Here is an 18,393-nt window from a genome sequence, read left to right on the forward strand (position 1 = left end):
TATTGACCTTTTCCGTAAATATAAATGTATGTTTGCTATTATTAAAACCAAACATTATATACTCAACCCTTGCTAATTATATCTGCACCACTACTTCGTCATTAGTACAGATATGGCTAAAGGTAAACCCTCTCTAAATGTTCTAATACTAGAGTCTAGATGACATAAATCTACCTCGTCTTGGGTCATCGTCCCCCATACAACATAGTTGGGAAAATAGCCAAACTGACCATCCTTTCTCTTGGTTCATTCAATATTGGACATCAAAGAAGAAGCCCAATTACATTTTTCGTTTATTCATTCTACAACTCCATCAATCCCAACATGTGAAGTGGGATCTCGATCAAATTTTAGCAAAGGGGTTAAAATAAATATAGCAATTTCTAAATTTAATATAGTAGATAGGCCTCAACCTCTTGGACCCACGATCTCACCATCCTTGTCATTGGCAGATAAAGGTCATTACATCCCACCACGCATATACGTCCATCACTTTGAATATTTCACCATTTGGATATACTTCACTTTGTTAAAGTTCTTTGAGAGACAAAAAATTCAACCCATGTAACTTGAGAGTCTTACATGTATCAATAAGAATATTATGTGATCGCCTTTTATTTTATTTACTTTTTTACTTTGTCACAATTATTTTGGTTTGTTCTCAAAGAGGAAGCAACATTTGAAGTTGTAACCTTGGGTCGGTCTTATAGGCTAGTTTGGCCTCTTTCATAGAACAACATTAATATTTCTTTCTTTCTGATTATTCACTCACTTCCACTTCATTACATATTATTCTCTTTACGCTCCAATGATTAACATTTGTCTAATATGTGACTTTCAACCCCATTTGAACACGTCTTTAATTCATACATACATATAGTTGGCCGAGGTTTGCAAGTCTCAATCTCTATGGTTGAAAGGAGATTGGTCATGATGAAAGCTAGATCAATTAAGCAAGTTTATCCCTATCATGATCAATTAGGCCACGTTCAAAACTAACTTTCTCAGGGAGGAGAGTGGAGTTCTCCTTGTCAATGATTTTATTTGTGTACGAAGATAAGGAAAACTCCACATGAAAGAGTATTTTTTTCATTTCTAGAAACTCAAGCTATCTCCATGACTACTTTTGGGTACTAGAGAGACTCTCATCCTAGTGTCTCATCATTGAATCCGTTGTGTAGTGAGGTCTTTCCACATTGCAGTTTGAATATTTCATTAGGCATTATGGATCCATAAACTTTTGGTGACAATTGTCGAGGGACTACCGTACAATAATCTCCCTAGTCAGAATTTAAGTATCACAAGTTTACAATAGAAATTATATATGTAGTTTAGCATATACTTGTGCACCAATGAGTGGATTTTCCCTCAATGAGAAATTGGGTATGATGGATGATACACCGTTATATTAGAGGAAAGATGTCATGTTTGTGTGTCACTAGTGTCTTATGGGGAGGTGTTGTTTGGCATAAAGCTATGATGTCGTAGCTTTAATATCCTAATACATGATGTTGTATGAGGCAAATGATGTTCATGAGGCAATGACAATACATACTAGAAGATTGATATTAGTTAGTCCCTTCCAGCAACCTTGAAAGCCAGTGCAATTTGTCCAGATTTGGAAAATAGTGACCACAATAACATTATGGGCATTATGGAAATATCGATGTAATTGACTTTATGATGCGGTAGACATTCATCTCTCAGATGTGCTGGTTGAGATATGGGAGAACTTGTTGGCAGCAATCCATGGCTAGTATGACAATATGTAGGGTTCTCCAGATCCTATGGACAAAGAAAAGGACAAAGCTTCTTCACTTATGGAAAAAGTTGCCCCTGTTTACAATGTCAACGCAAGGGCCTCAATGGCAATATCGACTTCCATGGACTCTTTCTTGAATGTCAGCAAATGTAAACATCTTCTAGCAAGTTCGATACTTGGTCCTAGGATTATTTTACATCAGTGTATAGTAAAAGTTGTAACCTCCTTGTCAAATAGGTTCAAGTTGTAGCCTTCGGGTGCTTTTTCTTAATACTATTGAAGAAAATCCTTTAAATAAAAAAAATAAAAAAAAATCATAATATATTATGTAAGCCATATATTTCTTTTTCATGTATTTGTAAACATTGGGGGTTGGTCACCGTAGTCATATGATATATCCATTTTCTTTTGGTATTGATAAAAGTGAAATGATTATGCAATAATTGTTTGTTTCCTTTCTCTATGTTGCCAGACACAATCCTTAGGTGGCAAAATATAGGCACATATCAATTTATAATGATTGAAGTATGCATTTCAATGTAAATCATTTAATGTCGTTCTCATATTAGGTTACCGGTTCCATTACATTAGAATAATTCTCGCACTATTTATCTTAAATGAATTTATGGCTATGCTATTTGGTATTATTGGCAAAATAGAAAAAAGTATGGTATCTTTTGGGCTATCATTGGCATCTAGTTCAATGCAATTCAATCTTCACCTAAGGTTGGCACACTTCATTTGTAAGAAGATGTGAAAAATAAAAGTGAAACATGCCTTGTAGTTGTGACATTAACGTATGTCTATCAAAAACATTTGTTACCCTTCAATAACATGCCAAAGTTGTATTGGAGGAAACGAGGACCCCACTAAAGAAGGTTGGCTACCTATACAAGTAGGCCAAAGGCATCATGTCCATAATTAAAACTGTGTGAATAATGATACCCATACATTCATCCTTCAAACCCTGTACTTTAATGTAATGCTTGACCCCTTCTACCATATACGTATTTTTATCCTCTTCTACACCCCTGTGACGTCTTGAATTTGTTTTTTCAAACTATCTAGAATTATTATTTTTCAGCAACAGAAAACAAAAAAGTATGGAAAGCCAAATGATGTGTGTGTTAATGTGTCAATTAGGTATAGGTGTCAATTAGGTATACCGTCACTAAAAGTTGGAGTAGAAATTGAGTAATTAGACATGGAATATATGAAGTCGAAAATCATTATACATGGACATGACAAGATAGATTACTTACACAATAGCCTTGGCGTGCGGGCTAGTCCTATGGGACATTACATTTTTATTGACTAAAGGCATGAAGAAACACTAGAATTTCACCATTAAACACACAAAGTGGTAGATGGTATATAATAATAATAATAATAATAATAATATAACGACCACATACATACATACATGGGTGGATGAAGGCCATGCATTAAAAATATGCATCTATCCATTTATCTATCTATCTATCTATCTACCTTACCTATCTAACACTCTAGAAAGTTTGGAGGTTTACCCTTTCCATTTATTTATTTGTCTGTGTACCCACCCTTATGATGCTTCCTCTTTCTCTTTCTGTAGCCTTCGATATTAGAAGAGAAAGAAAGAAAGAAAGAGAGAAGGAAAAATAAAACGACACCTAGATGGAGAGAGACATTAGGGTTGCGTGAGAGGCAACCCTAATCTCCCCGTCTCTTCCTTTGCTTCTGCCTCTCCGTCTGTGTCTGTGTCTCTCTCTATCAGTATCAGTAAGTGAACTTTGAAGTAATCCATGCGAACCTTCTATAATATTTTTCATCTTCTATATCTATTCATGCTCGTTATAGCGTTATGTTGCCTGTGTAGCACTAGTAGATGTGCACAATGGTTTGCCCTGGGATGACGATGCATCACAGTCATTGGACATTTACCTCAACCTTAACTGTCTCAACGACAAGGGTGTGTATCTAGGAAGATCACCTGGGTCGAGCTTATCATTGCAGGCTCCACGCATGTGTTAGGATCCTCGACAGATGGTTTAGGTCATGGATTAAGTAATTAATCCTATCGTGCATGCGTGTGTTTTGTGTGTATGTGAGGGCATGCTTGATTTGAAGAGTACTAATCATAATCATCATAACACCAGAAGAATCAGCAGCTAATTAATTGAATACAAACAGCTTGAATTATACTCAAATCTAACTAACAGCTGGAGGAAAATACATATCCACAAGAGAAGGAGGCGAAGCTCACAGAAACTCAACATGGACGAGACTACACCGAAGGCAGCATTTGCATCCTTCAGCAAGCATGATCTGAACCATACCTCATTGCAACATATATGCACTTAAGGTGTTCTAATTTTCCCTTTATTGTTATGTACGAAAAAATCTCAACCCCTTATTCCTCCCAGCATGCTACTTTTAAGTCAACTATCAACATAGAAAAACGTTGTAGAATGATAATATATCATAAATATTATAAACTGGAAACTTGTACAAGAAGAATACAGATAGTTTGTCATTTGCATGAACAATGAGTTTTGGGATACACCATCTCATAGACATATTATCCCACAGATTGCACGTTTCTCATGTGGGGATGATCAATCCTACTCTACTCCATAATCTTCAGAGAAAACATGAAAAATTTTGTTGCATAAAAATAAAAACTTGAAACATGAAATTATTTTCTACTATATGACAAATTGATGCAATAAATTTGAGGGGGTGTTATTGGATCATACAGTATGAAATGTGTTTGGAACTACTCTCCTGTGTAGTAACATATAGTTTCGACATGTAAAGTAAAGAGCTCAATTAATCGTGGGGCACAGGGTGGAGATAATGATGTAAAGGTCCCTATGATTCTGGTGTTCAGAGAACGCCTAAAAACATCCACAGATAGAGGTCATCCACCATGGTCCATCATTTGTACATTGTTGACCGGAAACATTAAAAATCTAACATACAATGAATTCCATTCACCATAGGTTTTGAGCCAAAACATTAAACTAACATCCACAACTCTACATCCAAAGTCTGAGAATGGGCTCTGTTGAAAACGGTGATATCTGTGCCACAATTATGATGCATTTGATGTAGTTTATGATATAACCAATCTCTAGGCTCCTCGGTCCACAAGACGAATATACAATACAGTTCAGTCCACATTGTAATGATCATGTCCATTCAATCCACACATTAAGGTAAAAGGTTACTACAGAATGGATAGAGAGCTTGAGATGATGACCAAGATGATGATATTTTAGCATCCTCACGAGGTCAAAAAACATGACATGAAATACAAGACCTATGGTGCAACGAGTCTAGGAAAAAACAAGGAGGTGGGTACTTTACGGAACCATCAATTTAGAATGCAGATGAATAATCATATATCTATATGAAAGGTAACATTTAAACAACGCTACAAATTCTCTCTATGTGGCATCTATCCGCATAACTGCGTAGAGGATACGATGTCCTTGGAGACTTCTAGACGTGATGATGAAACATTAAAATCCATGCAACAAACAATCCATAAAAATCAACGAAGGCCTATTGCATTGCCTAGTTTTGTTGTGCCTCTACAGGGGGAATTGTTATGTCCTTAGCCTCTATGGATTTCATCACATGTCCATCAGGCATGCCTTTAAGTCTGTTGGGAAGAAGATTGCACATTTCATGGGCACAACCATACATTGACTGCCACGTCACTAGTCTCATCCCACTCTAGGCATTATAAGACCTTAAGGGTTCAAATGCAAGAGGTGATCGAAATCAATCCCAAGGTTGAGTGGATTGGGTATGTGAAAGCTCCCAAAGAGCATGACATTGACCCATCAAAGCCCTTGACTTGGTCGTTGCACTCATCTACATCCAGGAATCCAAGGGTTTCTCATGTATTGAACAAGATTAGTGTAGATCTTATGCTAGTGTTTACCACGGTTGACAAGGTGACATGTTGGATATGCCATGGCCATACTACAACTTGGGTTTAGCATTAGGTGTTATGATTTCGACTCAGATGGAAGTTACAAAAACTTAGACACAAACAAGAAATAAAAGAAGTAGCACATGATTTACATGGAAAACCCTAATTTCCGGGAAAAACCACGGGAACAAAAATTTCCACTATGAGATAAGACGAAATATAATCACAGAATGATAGAACCTGATTCGGTATGGTTGTACTCTGAAACCACAATTTTAGCCGAGTGCACCAAACCCTAACATGTAGGTATCTATCTCTTTTGAAGCCTACACGACTTCTTGGTTTGTCTTTTCTTTTCTTTTTGTTACACTCTTCTTCCTTGTTTCCTCTCACGCTGAGCTTTTGAGCTATGGCACTCGCACAACCACTACTGTGTTAGCTCTCTATCGTTTCCTGTGTCGCTCTACTCTTGCAACACGTTCTCTTACGCGTTCACACACACACTTACTCACTTGTTCACTTCTATTTACCTTCGCGCTGCTCTCACTGTTTTACTCTTAGTGAGTTATCCCACATACATACGCAGTTAATTCGACTCACTATATATACTAACTCATCTCACACACACACACACACACACACACACACACACACACATATATATATATATATATGTTCGTTCGAAGTTCTATTTGGTTGACTTCCATTCGATCGAATCTCATTTCTGCTTTTCGGCCAATTTCGGTCAACCGACTCATTTCGGCTTGTGAACCGATTTCAGCCAGCCGACACCCCCAAAAGGAGGGACAATCTTATATAACAAACTCCCCCTTCACTTCTGTAGGGGAGAGTCAACGAAACCAATCTTTTGCCGGCACGCAACAAGTTTTTCCATAGACAAGACTTTAGTAAGCATGTCTCATCCATTTTTGTTAGTATGGATCTTTGTTAAGACAAACTCATTTTCTTCCACTCTCTCTCGCAACCAATGATACCTTCTTTGAATGTGCTTTGTACAAGAGTGATATGTAGCATTCTTAGCGAGATGAATAACACTCTGATTATCACAATGAAGTAGGAATGTTTCGTGTTTCATTCCTAGTTCACTTAGGAAATCTGTCATCCAAATCAATTCTTTTCCGGCTTCCACTACAGCCATATACTCAACTTCCGTGGTTGATAAGGACACAACCTTTTGCAATCTTGATTGCCAAGATACAACTCCCCCTAAATAAGTCATCACATACCCTGATGTGGATTGGCTGGAATCTACATCACCCGAAATATCAAAATTTGTGAAACCTTTGAGCATAGGTTTCCCGGAGCCATATCCAATGCATACACTTGAAGTACCTTTGAGGTATCTAAGTATCCATTTTACGGCTGCCCAATGTTCCTTTCTAGGATTACTCATGTAGCGACGAACGGTCCCAACAACAAATGTAATGTCAGGCCTCGTGCAGACCATAACATACATTAGGCTCCCAACAACAGAGGCATATGGCACCCTCCTCATCTATGCCTTCTCTTTCTTAGTTTTCGGACATTGTCCTGAATTTAACTTACAATTCACCGGCAATGGAGATCTAATAGATTTTGCATTGTGCATGTTAAACCTTTGCAAAACTTTCATGTTGAGATACAAGCTCAACATTGGCTGGATCAGTTGTGCAAGCCGAGAACCGGATCGGTTGGGACCGATCGGTTAGGCCGGACCGATGCGTAAACCGGGTGCGCAAACCGGTGCGCAACAAGAAGCCGTAGCGGTGCGTAAATCGCAAGGCCGTTGGAAAGATATTCTGTGTAAGAATATATTTTAGGAGTTAGTGTAGAGCTCAGTTATGAGCATTGAAGTACGTGTTAGTACTTTTGTCAGTCCGTATGGACTTGTATAAAAGTGCTCACTGAGCACATTCTATGTACAGACTGAGTATTATTTTTTGAATAGAGTTGTGTATTCTCTCTCTCTCTCTCTTTGTCTCTCCCGCGTACTGTGTGTGTGTCCAAGCTCTCCATTAAACCTATGTTTTCCTATGTTCTGCTTTTTGTTGCTTCTACACGTTGTTCTTTACCCATGGTATCAAAGCGCGAGGGTTGAGAACCTCTGCATCGGACTTTAGCTCGAGAAGAAAACCTAACCTTCGTAAAGAACAGGAAAACAAAATGGATAGAGGCATGGCTAGCTCGCTTCCGATCGAGAAGCTCGACAGAAACAACTATGTGTCTTGGTTGTACAAGATGCACCAATACCTTCTCGGGCATGGATATTGGAGCTATGTCGACGGAACAAATGACACAACAGTCGATTTGACACACAAAGACTTCCTGGCTTGGGAATAGTCAGCGAGGAAAGTTCTCTACTGCTTCGCATCTTGTGAGGGCGAAAAAATTCTGAGCTATATTCGGGATGCAAAAACGCCGAAGGATGCTTGGGGAAATCTAAAAAAGATTTTCGCTGCAAGCACCATAGCCAGAAAGCTTCAACTCCGATAGGAGTTGAGCAACTTGCGATAACGTAATTTGTCTATGGCTGATTACACCTCGAAGATCAAAGATATATGCGACTCCTTAGCCTCCATCGATGTGAATGTCGAGGAAGGTGAGATGGTGCGGATCTATCTCGGGGGATTGGCGTCGAAGTTCGGAGCATTCCAAATTGCTGTGTGCACATGGGAGAATATACCGTCGTTTTTTGACCTATAGTCGATGCTCTTTATAGAGGAGAACCACGCGGGTGCGTCGATAGCAAGATGTTGTACACGAAGGGAGATAGGCCTTGTAGTCATGGTGGACGAGGCGAGTCGGTGCACAATGGAGGCGGCCGACGGGATCAAGGAAGAAGGCACCAAAGTGATGCCGACAGCAATTCTGGACCCTCCGGAAACAGGGGGAGTCGAGATGACGAGAACTATCAAGGGAAATCCGTCGTGGAATGCTGGTACTGTGGCAAGAAAGGCCACAAGGAGAGCGAGTGCTGGAAAAAGCGCGCCAATTCGGAGAAAACCAGATCCGGATCTGGACAAACCGACAAAGGAAATCGGCAGCGATCGCACTACACCGAAGGATCTGAAAAAGTCGGAAAGGGGGCAACCTTCATGATGAGACACAAAGCGAACTCGATGAAGAGGACCACCCCGAAATCGGACAAGGTGTGGTACGTTGACTCCGGCGCGTCAAACAACATGACGAGCCATAAGGAGTGGTTCTCATACCTTGAGAAACCAATGCAATCGGGAGTAGTCGCAACAGGAGACGACACTCCGCATCCAATTGAGAATGTCGGTGAAGTTCCCCTAAGCCATGTAGGGCAAAAAGGGAAACTCATGAACATGCTACACGTCCCGACAATCACGAAGAATCTGGTGTCGGTCAAGGAGATCGTCGACCAGGGGATGCAAGTCCGGTTCATGCATCTCGGGTGCTTCATCGAGGAGGAAGGCCAAGTTATTGCGCAATGACGTCGGCACCACAATGTTCACAAAAGGACAAATAGTCGAGTCGGACATCAACTTGTGGCACAAGCGGATAGGCCACGTCAACTATCAAAGGCTTTAGGACTTGCAGTCAAAACAAGTTGTGTTCGAATTGGCCAAATTTAGTGGCCGGAAGGCCCAAATTTGTGAAGCCTGCTAGCTAGGGAAGCAACCTCGACTTCCTTTCCCCAAAGAGCATAACCGGTGCCGGAACAAGCTTGACTTGATACATTCGGATGCTTCCTTTCCCCAAAGAACGTTAGTCTTGGCGGGAGTCGATATTTTGTCTCCTTCATCGACGACTACACGCAACACACGTGGATCTATCTCATCGAAAAGAAGAGTGAAGTCTTCGATTGTTTCCGGGACCTCAAAAGCTTTGTAGAAAGGGAAACCGGGAGAAATATCATGTGCCTGTGGTCGGATGGTGGAAAAGAGTACTTTTCCGGCCAATTCAACAGTTATTTGCAACAAATGGGAGTTCAACGTGAATTTAGTTGCAGGTATACGCCGGAGCAAAACGGCATAGCCAAAAGGAAAAATTGGTCGGTTGTGGAAGCGGCGCGGGCAATGTTGGAAGAAAAGAGCTTGCCCAAGTTCTATTGGGCCGAAGCGGTACAAACCGCAGTCTACATCCAAAATCGGATCGGAGACAAAGTGTCGGCGCATGAACTGTACTTCGAAAGAGAGCCGAATCTGCGACACTTGAGAGTCTTCGGTAGCATTGCATATGTGCATGTGCCGAACGAGAAACGGAGGAAGTTGGACGAGAAAGCCGAGAAGTGTATCTTGGTCGGCTATTTGGATGAACAGAAGGGTTATAAGTGGTATAATCCCCGAATCAAACAAGCTCGCGTGAGCCGCGATGTTGTGTTTGATGAGTGCGGTCTTGGTACTTGCCTCTGACTTTGGACCTCAACTCCAACTCCAGATCTTCGGACCCGAGTTCTAACGATGAGGTCAGCGAGGCTGAAATGCCTCCGGATGACAACGAAATCAAGACCCCCGATGAGAGTCCAATTTCATTTCAGCTAAGTAGACCGAACGAGCGACTGGGTTGGTTTGACCAGTCCGAAGAAAGGCCAGCGAGTAGTGGAGACTTGGCCGTGCATTCCCCGTGTAGGAAGCCGAGGAGATGGTTTACGTGCAATGAAAAAGGGAAGAAGAAGATGCTGGAGTACGGCACCGATAAGGACGAGTTAGATCGACGCGAATCTGACTCTAAGAAGAGTGATTACGGGCCTTCGAGAGCGAAGTCCGCGTCGGCCAAGAAAGCCTCAACCTCGGCTAATGAGCAATTACGCTGATCTACCCGCCAGAAGAACCTTGTTGTGTAGTTCAAATACAACGAGTACATGGCGCATCACTATGTGTACATGACGCGTGTAGTCGAAGTGCGTGAGCCGGAGAGCTATGTAGAAGTGACGAAGGATGCAAATTGGCGTGCAGCAATGGAGGAAGAGATGTGCGCATTGGCTGAGAATGAAACCTGGGACCTGGTTGACGCACCGAAGGGTGTGAAGCCGATGGGATGTAGGTGGGTGTACAAGGTGAAGTACAACACTGACAACTCGGTCAACCGATACAAGCTCCGGTTAGTAGCGGAAGGCTACGTGCAGAAGCACGACGTGGACTACGACGAGACCTTCACAACTATCGCGAAGATGACCACCGTGCGTGTTTTGCTAGCTGTAGCAGCGGCGAATGGGTGGCATTTACATCAGATGGATGTCAAGAATGCGTTCCTGTAAGGCGAGCTTGAGGAACAGGTGTACATGGTACAACCCCCCGGATTTCACTCTGGAATGAACACTTCAACAATCTACCGATTGAAGAAGTCCCTTTACGGACTAAAGCAAGCCCCGCGTGCTTGGAATGCAAAAATCACGCAACGATTTTGTCGGATGGGATTTGCGATGTCCAAATCAGACTCCTTAGTGTTCATTCGGCAAGGTCGACTCGGGCCGGTTAGTATTTTACTTTATGTTGATGACTTGGTCATCACCAGTGCCGACCAAGGTGAAATTGACCATGTAAAGCTCCAATTCGCGGCATCATTTGACATGAAGGACCTAGGGGACCTTCATTACTTCTTCGGGATCGAAGTGATTCGTAGCCCCGAAGGCATCCTGATCAACCAACGACATTACGTGCTGGGTAAGTCTATCTCGACTACTTTGGATAGAACCATCAAGCTTCGCCATGACTCCGTAAAGGTTTGCGACCCGAAGAGGTTCCGACACATTGTCGGAAGCCTCATCTACTTGACTATCACTCGGCCAAACCTCAGTTACCCGGTCGGAGTGATTAGTCAATTCATGGCACGACCAACCGAGGAGCACCTTCAATGCGCACAACGCGTACTCCAGTACGTCAGTGGCACTAAGGACCGGGGGCTACTATTTCGAACCGATACTGCTGCGTAGTTAGTCCGCTACACCGATGCTGATTGGGCCGGAAACGCCGACGATTGCCGATCCACATCCGGATTCGCGTTCTCTCTTGGGAACATTGCGATCACATGGAGTAGCAAGAAGGAACCGATAGTTTCATTGTCGAGCTCCGAAGCTGAGTATAGAGGAGTGGTTGTCGCAACATGCGAAGCCATCTGGCTAAAACGACTACTTAAGGATCTGCGGGTGGAGGTGTCTGATCCGACGACGATCTACCGCGCCAACCTCAACAACATCTAGTTAGCAAAAAACCCTGTCTTCCATTCCCAGACTAAGCACATTGAGGTGCACTACCTCTTTGTTTGCGAGCGTGTCCTCTCCGGTGAAGTCGAACTTTAGTATGTTCCGACGGATCGGCAGACCGCCGAAATTTTCACCAAGCCCCTTGGTCTCGACAAGTTGCGACAATTCTCGGGTGCGCTTGGGTTGCGACACCTCGATGTGCCGAACTTGAGGGGGAGAGAAGTCCCGGAAGACCACGAAAGGGAGCAAGAAAGGAGCGGAAGAGACCGTGACGCCGAGTCAAATGACAAATTCAATTTCAGGTCGGCTGAAGAAGCCCAGGGCGGATCTGCGAAAGAGTCCGAAAGCAGACGTGAGGGAAGTAGCCGAAAGAAAGAGCCGAAGTCAGCCAAGCATGGGGGAGATGAAGCCAACTCGGATGAGAGCAAAAACCGATCGGAGGAAGCCGATTCGGTTCAGATATTTAATTTGGAGACGTTGAATCAACCGGGGGCCAAGCGTAAGAAAGGGCTGCGGAAGAGGTGCCAACACCGCGACAGCAAGGGAGTTGAGAAGGGCCGCATGAGAACACAAACCTGGCCGGAAGGGTCGAGGCGCGCGGAATCGAATAGGTCGAGCAGCGTAGGCAAGGCATGAAGCTAGAAGAAACCGGAGCCGTGACCCAGAAGAACCAGAAGAGCCTCAAGTTGAGCTTGAGGGGGAGTGTTGAGATACAAGCTCAACATTGGCCGGATTGGTTGTGCAAGCCGAGAACCGGATCGGTTGGGACCGATCGGTTAGCCTGGACCGCTGCGCAAACTGGTGCGCAACGAGAAGCCGCAGCGGTGCGTAAACCGCGAGGCCGTTGGAAAAATATTCCGCATAGGAATATATTTTAGGAGTTAGTGTAGAGCTTAGTTATGAGCATTGAAGTACGTGTCAGTACTTCTGTCAGTTTGTATGGACTTGTATAAAAGTGCTCACTGAGCACATTCTATGTACAAACCGAGTATTATTTTTTGAATAGAGTTGTGTGTTCTCTCTCTCTTTGTCTCGCCCGCGTACTGTGTGTGTGTCCAACTTTCCATTAAACTTGTGTTTTCCTATGTTCTGCTTTCCGTTGCTTCCGCACGTTGTTCTTTTCACATTTCATCACATATTTTTCTTGTGACAGCCATAACATGTTTTTAGTCCTATCCCAGACTATATGCATTCCCAAATTTGTTAGGAAACAGGTCCCTCCGGCTGGGAAGTGAGAAGAACAGTGTTGATGAGCAAACTCTGCTGAGGCCGATAGGCCGAGGCCGAAACCGGATGTGGAGTACTCGGCAACGGAAGACCCGGTGAGAACCGGATGACGAGTGCCTGACAAGAGCTGGATGGTGAAGGCCCGGTGAAAACCAGATGACGAGTGCCCGACAAGCGCCGGATGATGCAGGCCCGGTGAGGAGTGCTCACCGGATGAAGGGACATATTCATAAATATGTTTCTGAGAGTCCATCGGGGCTATATTTGTAAGTAGACGAAAAGTCATATTAGTATAAATATGACTTAGGGCAAACTTAGTGTAGTGTTGTTGTCATTCTAGTTGGTTGTGATAATTCTGTGCGTAACCGTGTATAGAGAGAGAGAGAGAGGACGAGGTCGTTGCCTCTGTTGTAACCGACGCCTGTGGCGAAGATAGCAAGCTCGAGGTCGTTGCCTTGGTGCTTTAGTATGTACATTGTGATATAGTGATAGTTTGCAGTCTGTGGGCTGCCGTGGTTTTTTCTCTAGTTTGGGTTTTTCCATGTTAACATCCTGTGTACTCTTCTCTTCACTGTGTCGTGCGTACCTTACCCGTTTTTTGTGTTTGATCCTAGACTTGGTTGTGGCCGAGCGTTGTGCTTAGGGAGCGTGTATTCCTGTCAAAAATCTGTTTCGCCGGTCCTAAGTCCTTCATGGCAAAAGATTTGCTCAAAGCTTTCTTCAAGCTTGCAATGTTTTTAGCATTCTGTCCAACAACCAACATATCATCCACATACAACAAAAGAATAAAAAAATCACCTTCATCATACCTCTTCACAAATACACAATGATCGGCTTGTGTTCTGTGGAATCCATGTTCCAACATGAAGAAGTCAAACTTCTTATACCATTGTCGAGGAGCTTGTTTCAGTCCATACAAGCTCTTCCTCAACCTACATATAAGATTTTCTTTTCATTTCACCTCAAAGCCCTTTGGCTGCTGCATATAGATTTCCTCTTCCAACTCATCGTGCAAGAATGCTATTTTAACATCCAATTGTTCAATTTCCAGATTCATACTGGTAGCCATACTCAAAACAGTCTGGATGGAGGTCATCTTCACTACTGGAGCAAAAAATCTCATCAAAATCAACACCCTTTTGTTGGGATTTTCGGTCCCTCCGGATGGGATGTCCCCGGAGATAAATGACGGCAAGCCCGGTTACGGAGCCGGATGATGAAGACCCCGGTTACGGAGCCGGATGATGAAGACCCCGGTTACGGAGCCGGATGCTGAAGACCCCGGTTACGGAGCCGGATGACGAATGTACCCGGAGAGAGATCCGGATGCGGGGACATATTTGTGAATATGTTTGCTAAGAGCCCTTGAGGCTATATTTGTAAATAGCCCGAAAGTCATATGTGTATAAATATGACTTAGGGCAAACAGTTTATGTTGTCGCTCATTTTGAGAGAGAGAGAGAAAAGTGAGTAGCCGAGAGAGAGAGAGAGAGAGAGAGAGACGAAGAGGTCGTTGCCTCTGTGTACTACCGCCGCCTGTGGCGAAGACAGTGAGCTCAAGGTTGTTGCCTTGTAGCTTCACCATTGTACATCTCTGTCTATAGTGATAGTTGGAGTTTGAGGACTCTCGTGGTTTTTCCCCAGTTAGGGTTTTCCACGTAAAACATCCCGTGTACTCTTCTCTCTATTGTACTTCGTGCATTTCGTATTTCCTGTTTTCTGAAAGTTGATCCTATTCCTCGGTTGTGGCCGAGCGCTGTTTGCAACAAGTGGTATCAGAGCACGGTTAACACAGAAAATGGAAGGCGGCGGTAGTGGGCCTCCGGGCATGATGGTGTTGAACTCACATAACTACGCCGACTGGAAGATAAAGATGGAAGACCTTCTCATCGTCCGAGACCTGTATGAACCGATCGACAATGCCGAGATACCCAAGGGGGTAATAGAGTCGGAGTGGAAGCTCCTGAACCGGAAAGCCGTAGCGACGATCCGGCAATATGTCGATGTAAGCGTTCTACAACATGTGGCGAATGACACAAACGCATATGAGATGTGGAAGAAGCTGTCGGGCCTCTACGAGAGGAAGAATGCGTTGAACCGGACCTCCCTGATGAGGAAGATAGTGAACCTCAAGTACCGGGACGGCGAGAATATGGTTGAACACGTGAGCACGTTCATGGGATTCGTGAACCAGCTTGCGGCGATCAAGTTCCCGTTGGAGGATGCAATGCAAGCCATCATTCTGATGTGTACATTGCCGGAAAGCTGGGAGAACTTGGTGGTGACTCTCAGCACCTCCTGCACCGAAGATAACTTGTCTCTACAAACGGTAAAGACAAGCATTTTGAACGAAGAAGCGCGTCGGAGAGATAAAGAACCGGTTTCCGAGCCGAAGATGCTGCTTACCGAATCGGATCGGGGAAGACAATGGAACCGGAGTCCGCAAAGACGGGAGAAGTCGGGGACCCGGTCGCAGTCAAGAGGAAGGCCCACATGCTTCCACTGTGGGAAGCCGGGGCACTTCCGGAAGAATTGTCGGCATTACCGAAAAGACAACGGAGCCGACGACACCGATTCGAAGAAGTCACCGGAGCGAAACGGTGCATACCGGGGAGCCACGGACCGGAGATGTCCGGATCGGCGAGGGCAGGACCGGAAAGGAACGACGGCACTCGCGGCAAGTGAAGAAGAGATAATGCTCATTACCGAAGAGAGGGAGCTGAACCTTGCCGGTGAAGAGATGACCTGGGTGGTCGATTCCGGAGCGTCGTTCCACCTGACCCCGGAGAAGAAATACTTCTCATCCTACACAGCCGGTGAGCACGGCTGTGTCCGGATGGGAAATGAAGGTACATGCCGGATTGCCGGCATAGGAGATGTGTGGCTGATGACATCAACCGGATGCAAAATGCTGCTGAAGGATGTTCGACACGTTCCGGAGGTTCGATTGAACCTGATTTCGGCCGGGAGGCTAGACGATGAAGGCTACACGGGTAGCATCCGGAACGGTGTCATGAAGTTCAGCAAAGGGAGCCTGATAGTGGCTCGGGCCCGGAAGGTCAACACACTGTACCTGATGAATTCCCGGCTATGTCCGGAGGAGCTGAACGTGGCAGCTGACACTGCCGGTGAGCTGTGGCACAAGAGACTGTGCCACATGAGCGAGAAGGGGTTGAAGAGGCTTGCCGAAGACAACCTGATACCAGTGAAGCATGTGCACCTAGAGAAGTGTACCGACTGTCTGGCCGGTAAGCAAAACCGGACCTCCTTCCACTCAAGGCCACCGACGAGACGTAGCGCACCATTGGAGTTGGTGCACACTGACGTGTGTCAGGTAGAAACGAAGTCACATGGCGGAGCCCAGTACTTCGTAACATTCATAGATGACCATAGCCGGAAGCTGTGGACGGCACCGTTGAAGACAAAGGACCAAGTATTGTCCGTCTTCAAAGAACTCCACGCGAGAGTGGAAAGGGAATCCGGTAGGGAGCTGAAAGCGATACGAGCGGATAACGGAGGAGAATACCGGGGGCAGTTCGAGGAGTACTGTCGCTCAAAGGGAATCCGGCTCGAGTTTACTGTGCCGAAGACGCCGGAACTGAACGGGCTGGCCGAGAGGATGAACCAGACCATAATGGAGAGGGTCCGGAGTATGCTGGCGCATGCGAAATTACCCAAGGGGTTTTGGGCTGAGGCAATGTCGACGGCGACATACGTGATAAACAGATCACCCTCAGTACCTTTGGACGGAGACACGCCGTAGAGAGTGTGGACCGGTAGGGAAGTATCCTACCGGCATCTGAAGGTGTTCGGGTGTCTCGCATATGTGCATGTGGCAAAGGACCGGAGAGGAAAGCTAGATCCAAAGACCCGGCCATGCATATTCCTCGGTTACGGCGACGACGAGTTCGGCTACCGAGTATGGGACCCGGTCAACAAGAAGATATTCAGGAGTCGTGATATCATCTTCATGGAGGACAAGACACTCGCCGACTGGGAGTCAGAGAAGAAGATGAAGAGCTCCAAGTCGACCGGTGAGGATCAACTCTACGAGGAGCAGTCCCGACCGGCAAGGGACCGGTTAGCACTCGAGGATCCGGCCGAAGACGGTGAAGAAACAGAACCGGCCGAGGAAGATGAAACTGATACCGGAACCGGCCCCGATCCCGAAATGGATCCGGATGAAGAAGAAACGGAAGAGCCGGTTACCGAAGCTCCGGAACGGAGATATCCTCTAATAGAGAGAAGGGCCCCCCGGAGATTTCCGGAACCAGAGCACGTGCTGCTAACCGACGAGGGGGAGCCAGAGAGTTTTGAAGAAGCAAAGCTTGACACCCATAGCCGCAGGTGGTTAAGTGCCATGCAGGAGGAGATGGATTCCCTGCATGAGAACCACACATATGAACTTGTGGAGTTGCCGAAAGGAAAGCGGGCACTTCGAAACAAGTGGGTGTTCAAGCTGAAACCGGGAGATGCCGGAAATCCCCTGAGATACAAAGCCAGGATCGTGGTGAAGGGGTTCCAGCAGAAGAAGGGCGTCGACTTCGACGAAATATTTGCCCCGGTAGTGAAGATGACCTCCATCCGGACGGTGCTGAGCATAGCGGCAAGCATGGACCTCGAGGTAGAACAGATGGACGTGAAGACGGCATTCCTTCACGCTGACCTCGAAGAAGAGATCTACATGCAGCAACCGGAAGGATTCGAGAAGAAAGGGAAGGAGCACCTGGTATGCCGGTTGAAGAAGAGCCTTTACGGACTGAAGCAGGCTCCCCGGCAATGGTATCGGAAGTTCGACTCCTTCATGACCGACGAAGGGTACCACAAAACGCAGTCCGATCACTGCGTGTTTGTGAAGAAGTTCGAAGGAGGAGACTCTCTAGTACTCCTCCTGTACGTGGACGACATATTGATCGTCGAACGGGACCAGGGCAAGATACGGATGCTGAAGAAAGCACTTCACCGAACCTTCTCAATGAAGGACCTGGGTCCGGCGAGGCAAATACTAGGGATGCACATCATCCGAGACCGGAAGAAGAAGCAGTTGTGGCTGTCACAGGAGAAGTACATAACAAAGGTGCTTCACCGGTTCAACATGTCGGAAGCAAGACCGGTCGGATCAACCCTCCCGGCAAACTGCAAGCTGTCCAGCAAGCAAAGCCCCAAGACAAAGGCTGAGAAAGAGGACATGATGAAAGTACCATATGCCTCTGCCGTCGGAAGCTTGATGTACGCAATGGTGTGTACAAGACCGGACATAGGATATGCAGTCGGAGTGGTGAGCCGGTACATGAGCAATCCCGGCAAAGA

This window comes from Azolla caroliniana, unplaced genomic scaffold, assembly GCF_043228905.1.
Source record: "Azolla caroliniana isolate FFs.n. ecotype wild unplaced genomic scaffold, voAzoCaro1.0.p SCAF_14, whole genome shotgun sequence".
Classification (NCBI taxonomy): Eukaryota; Viridiplantae; Streptophyta; class Polypodiopsida; order Salviniales; family Salviniaceae; genus Azolla; species Azolla caroliniana.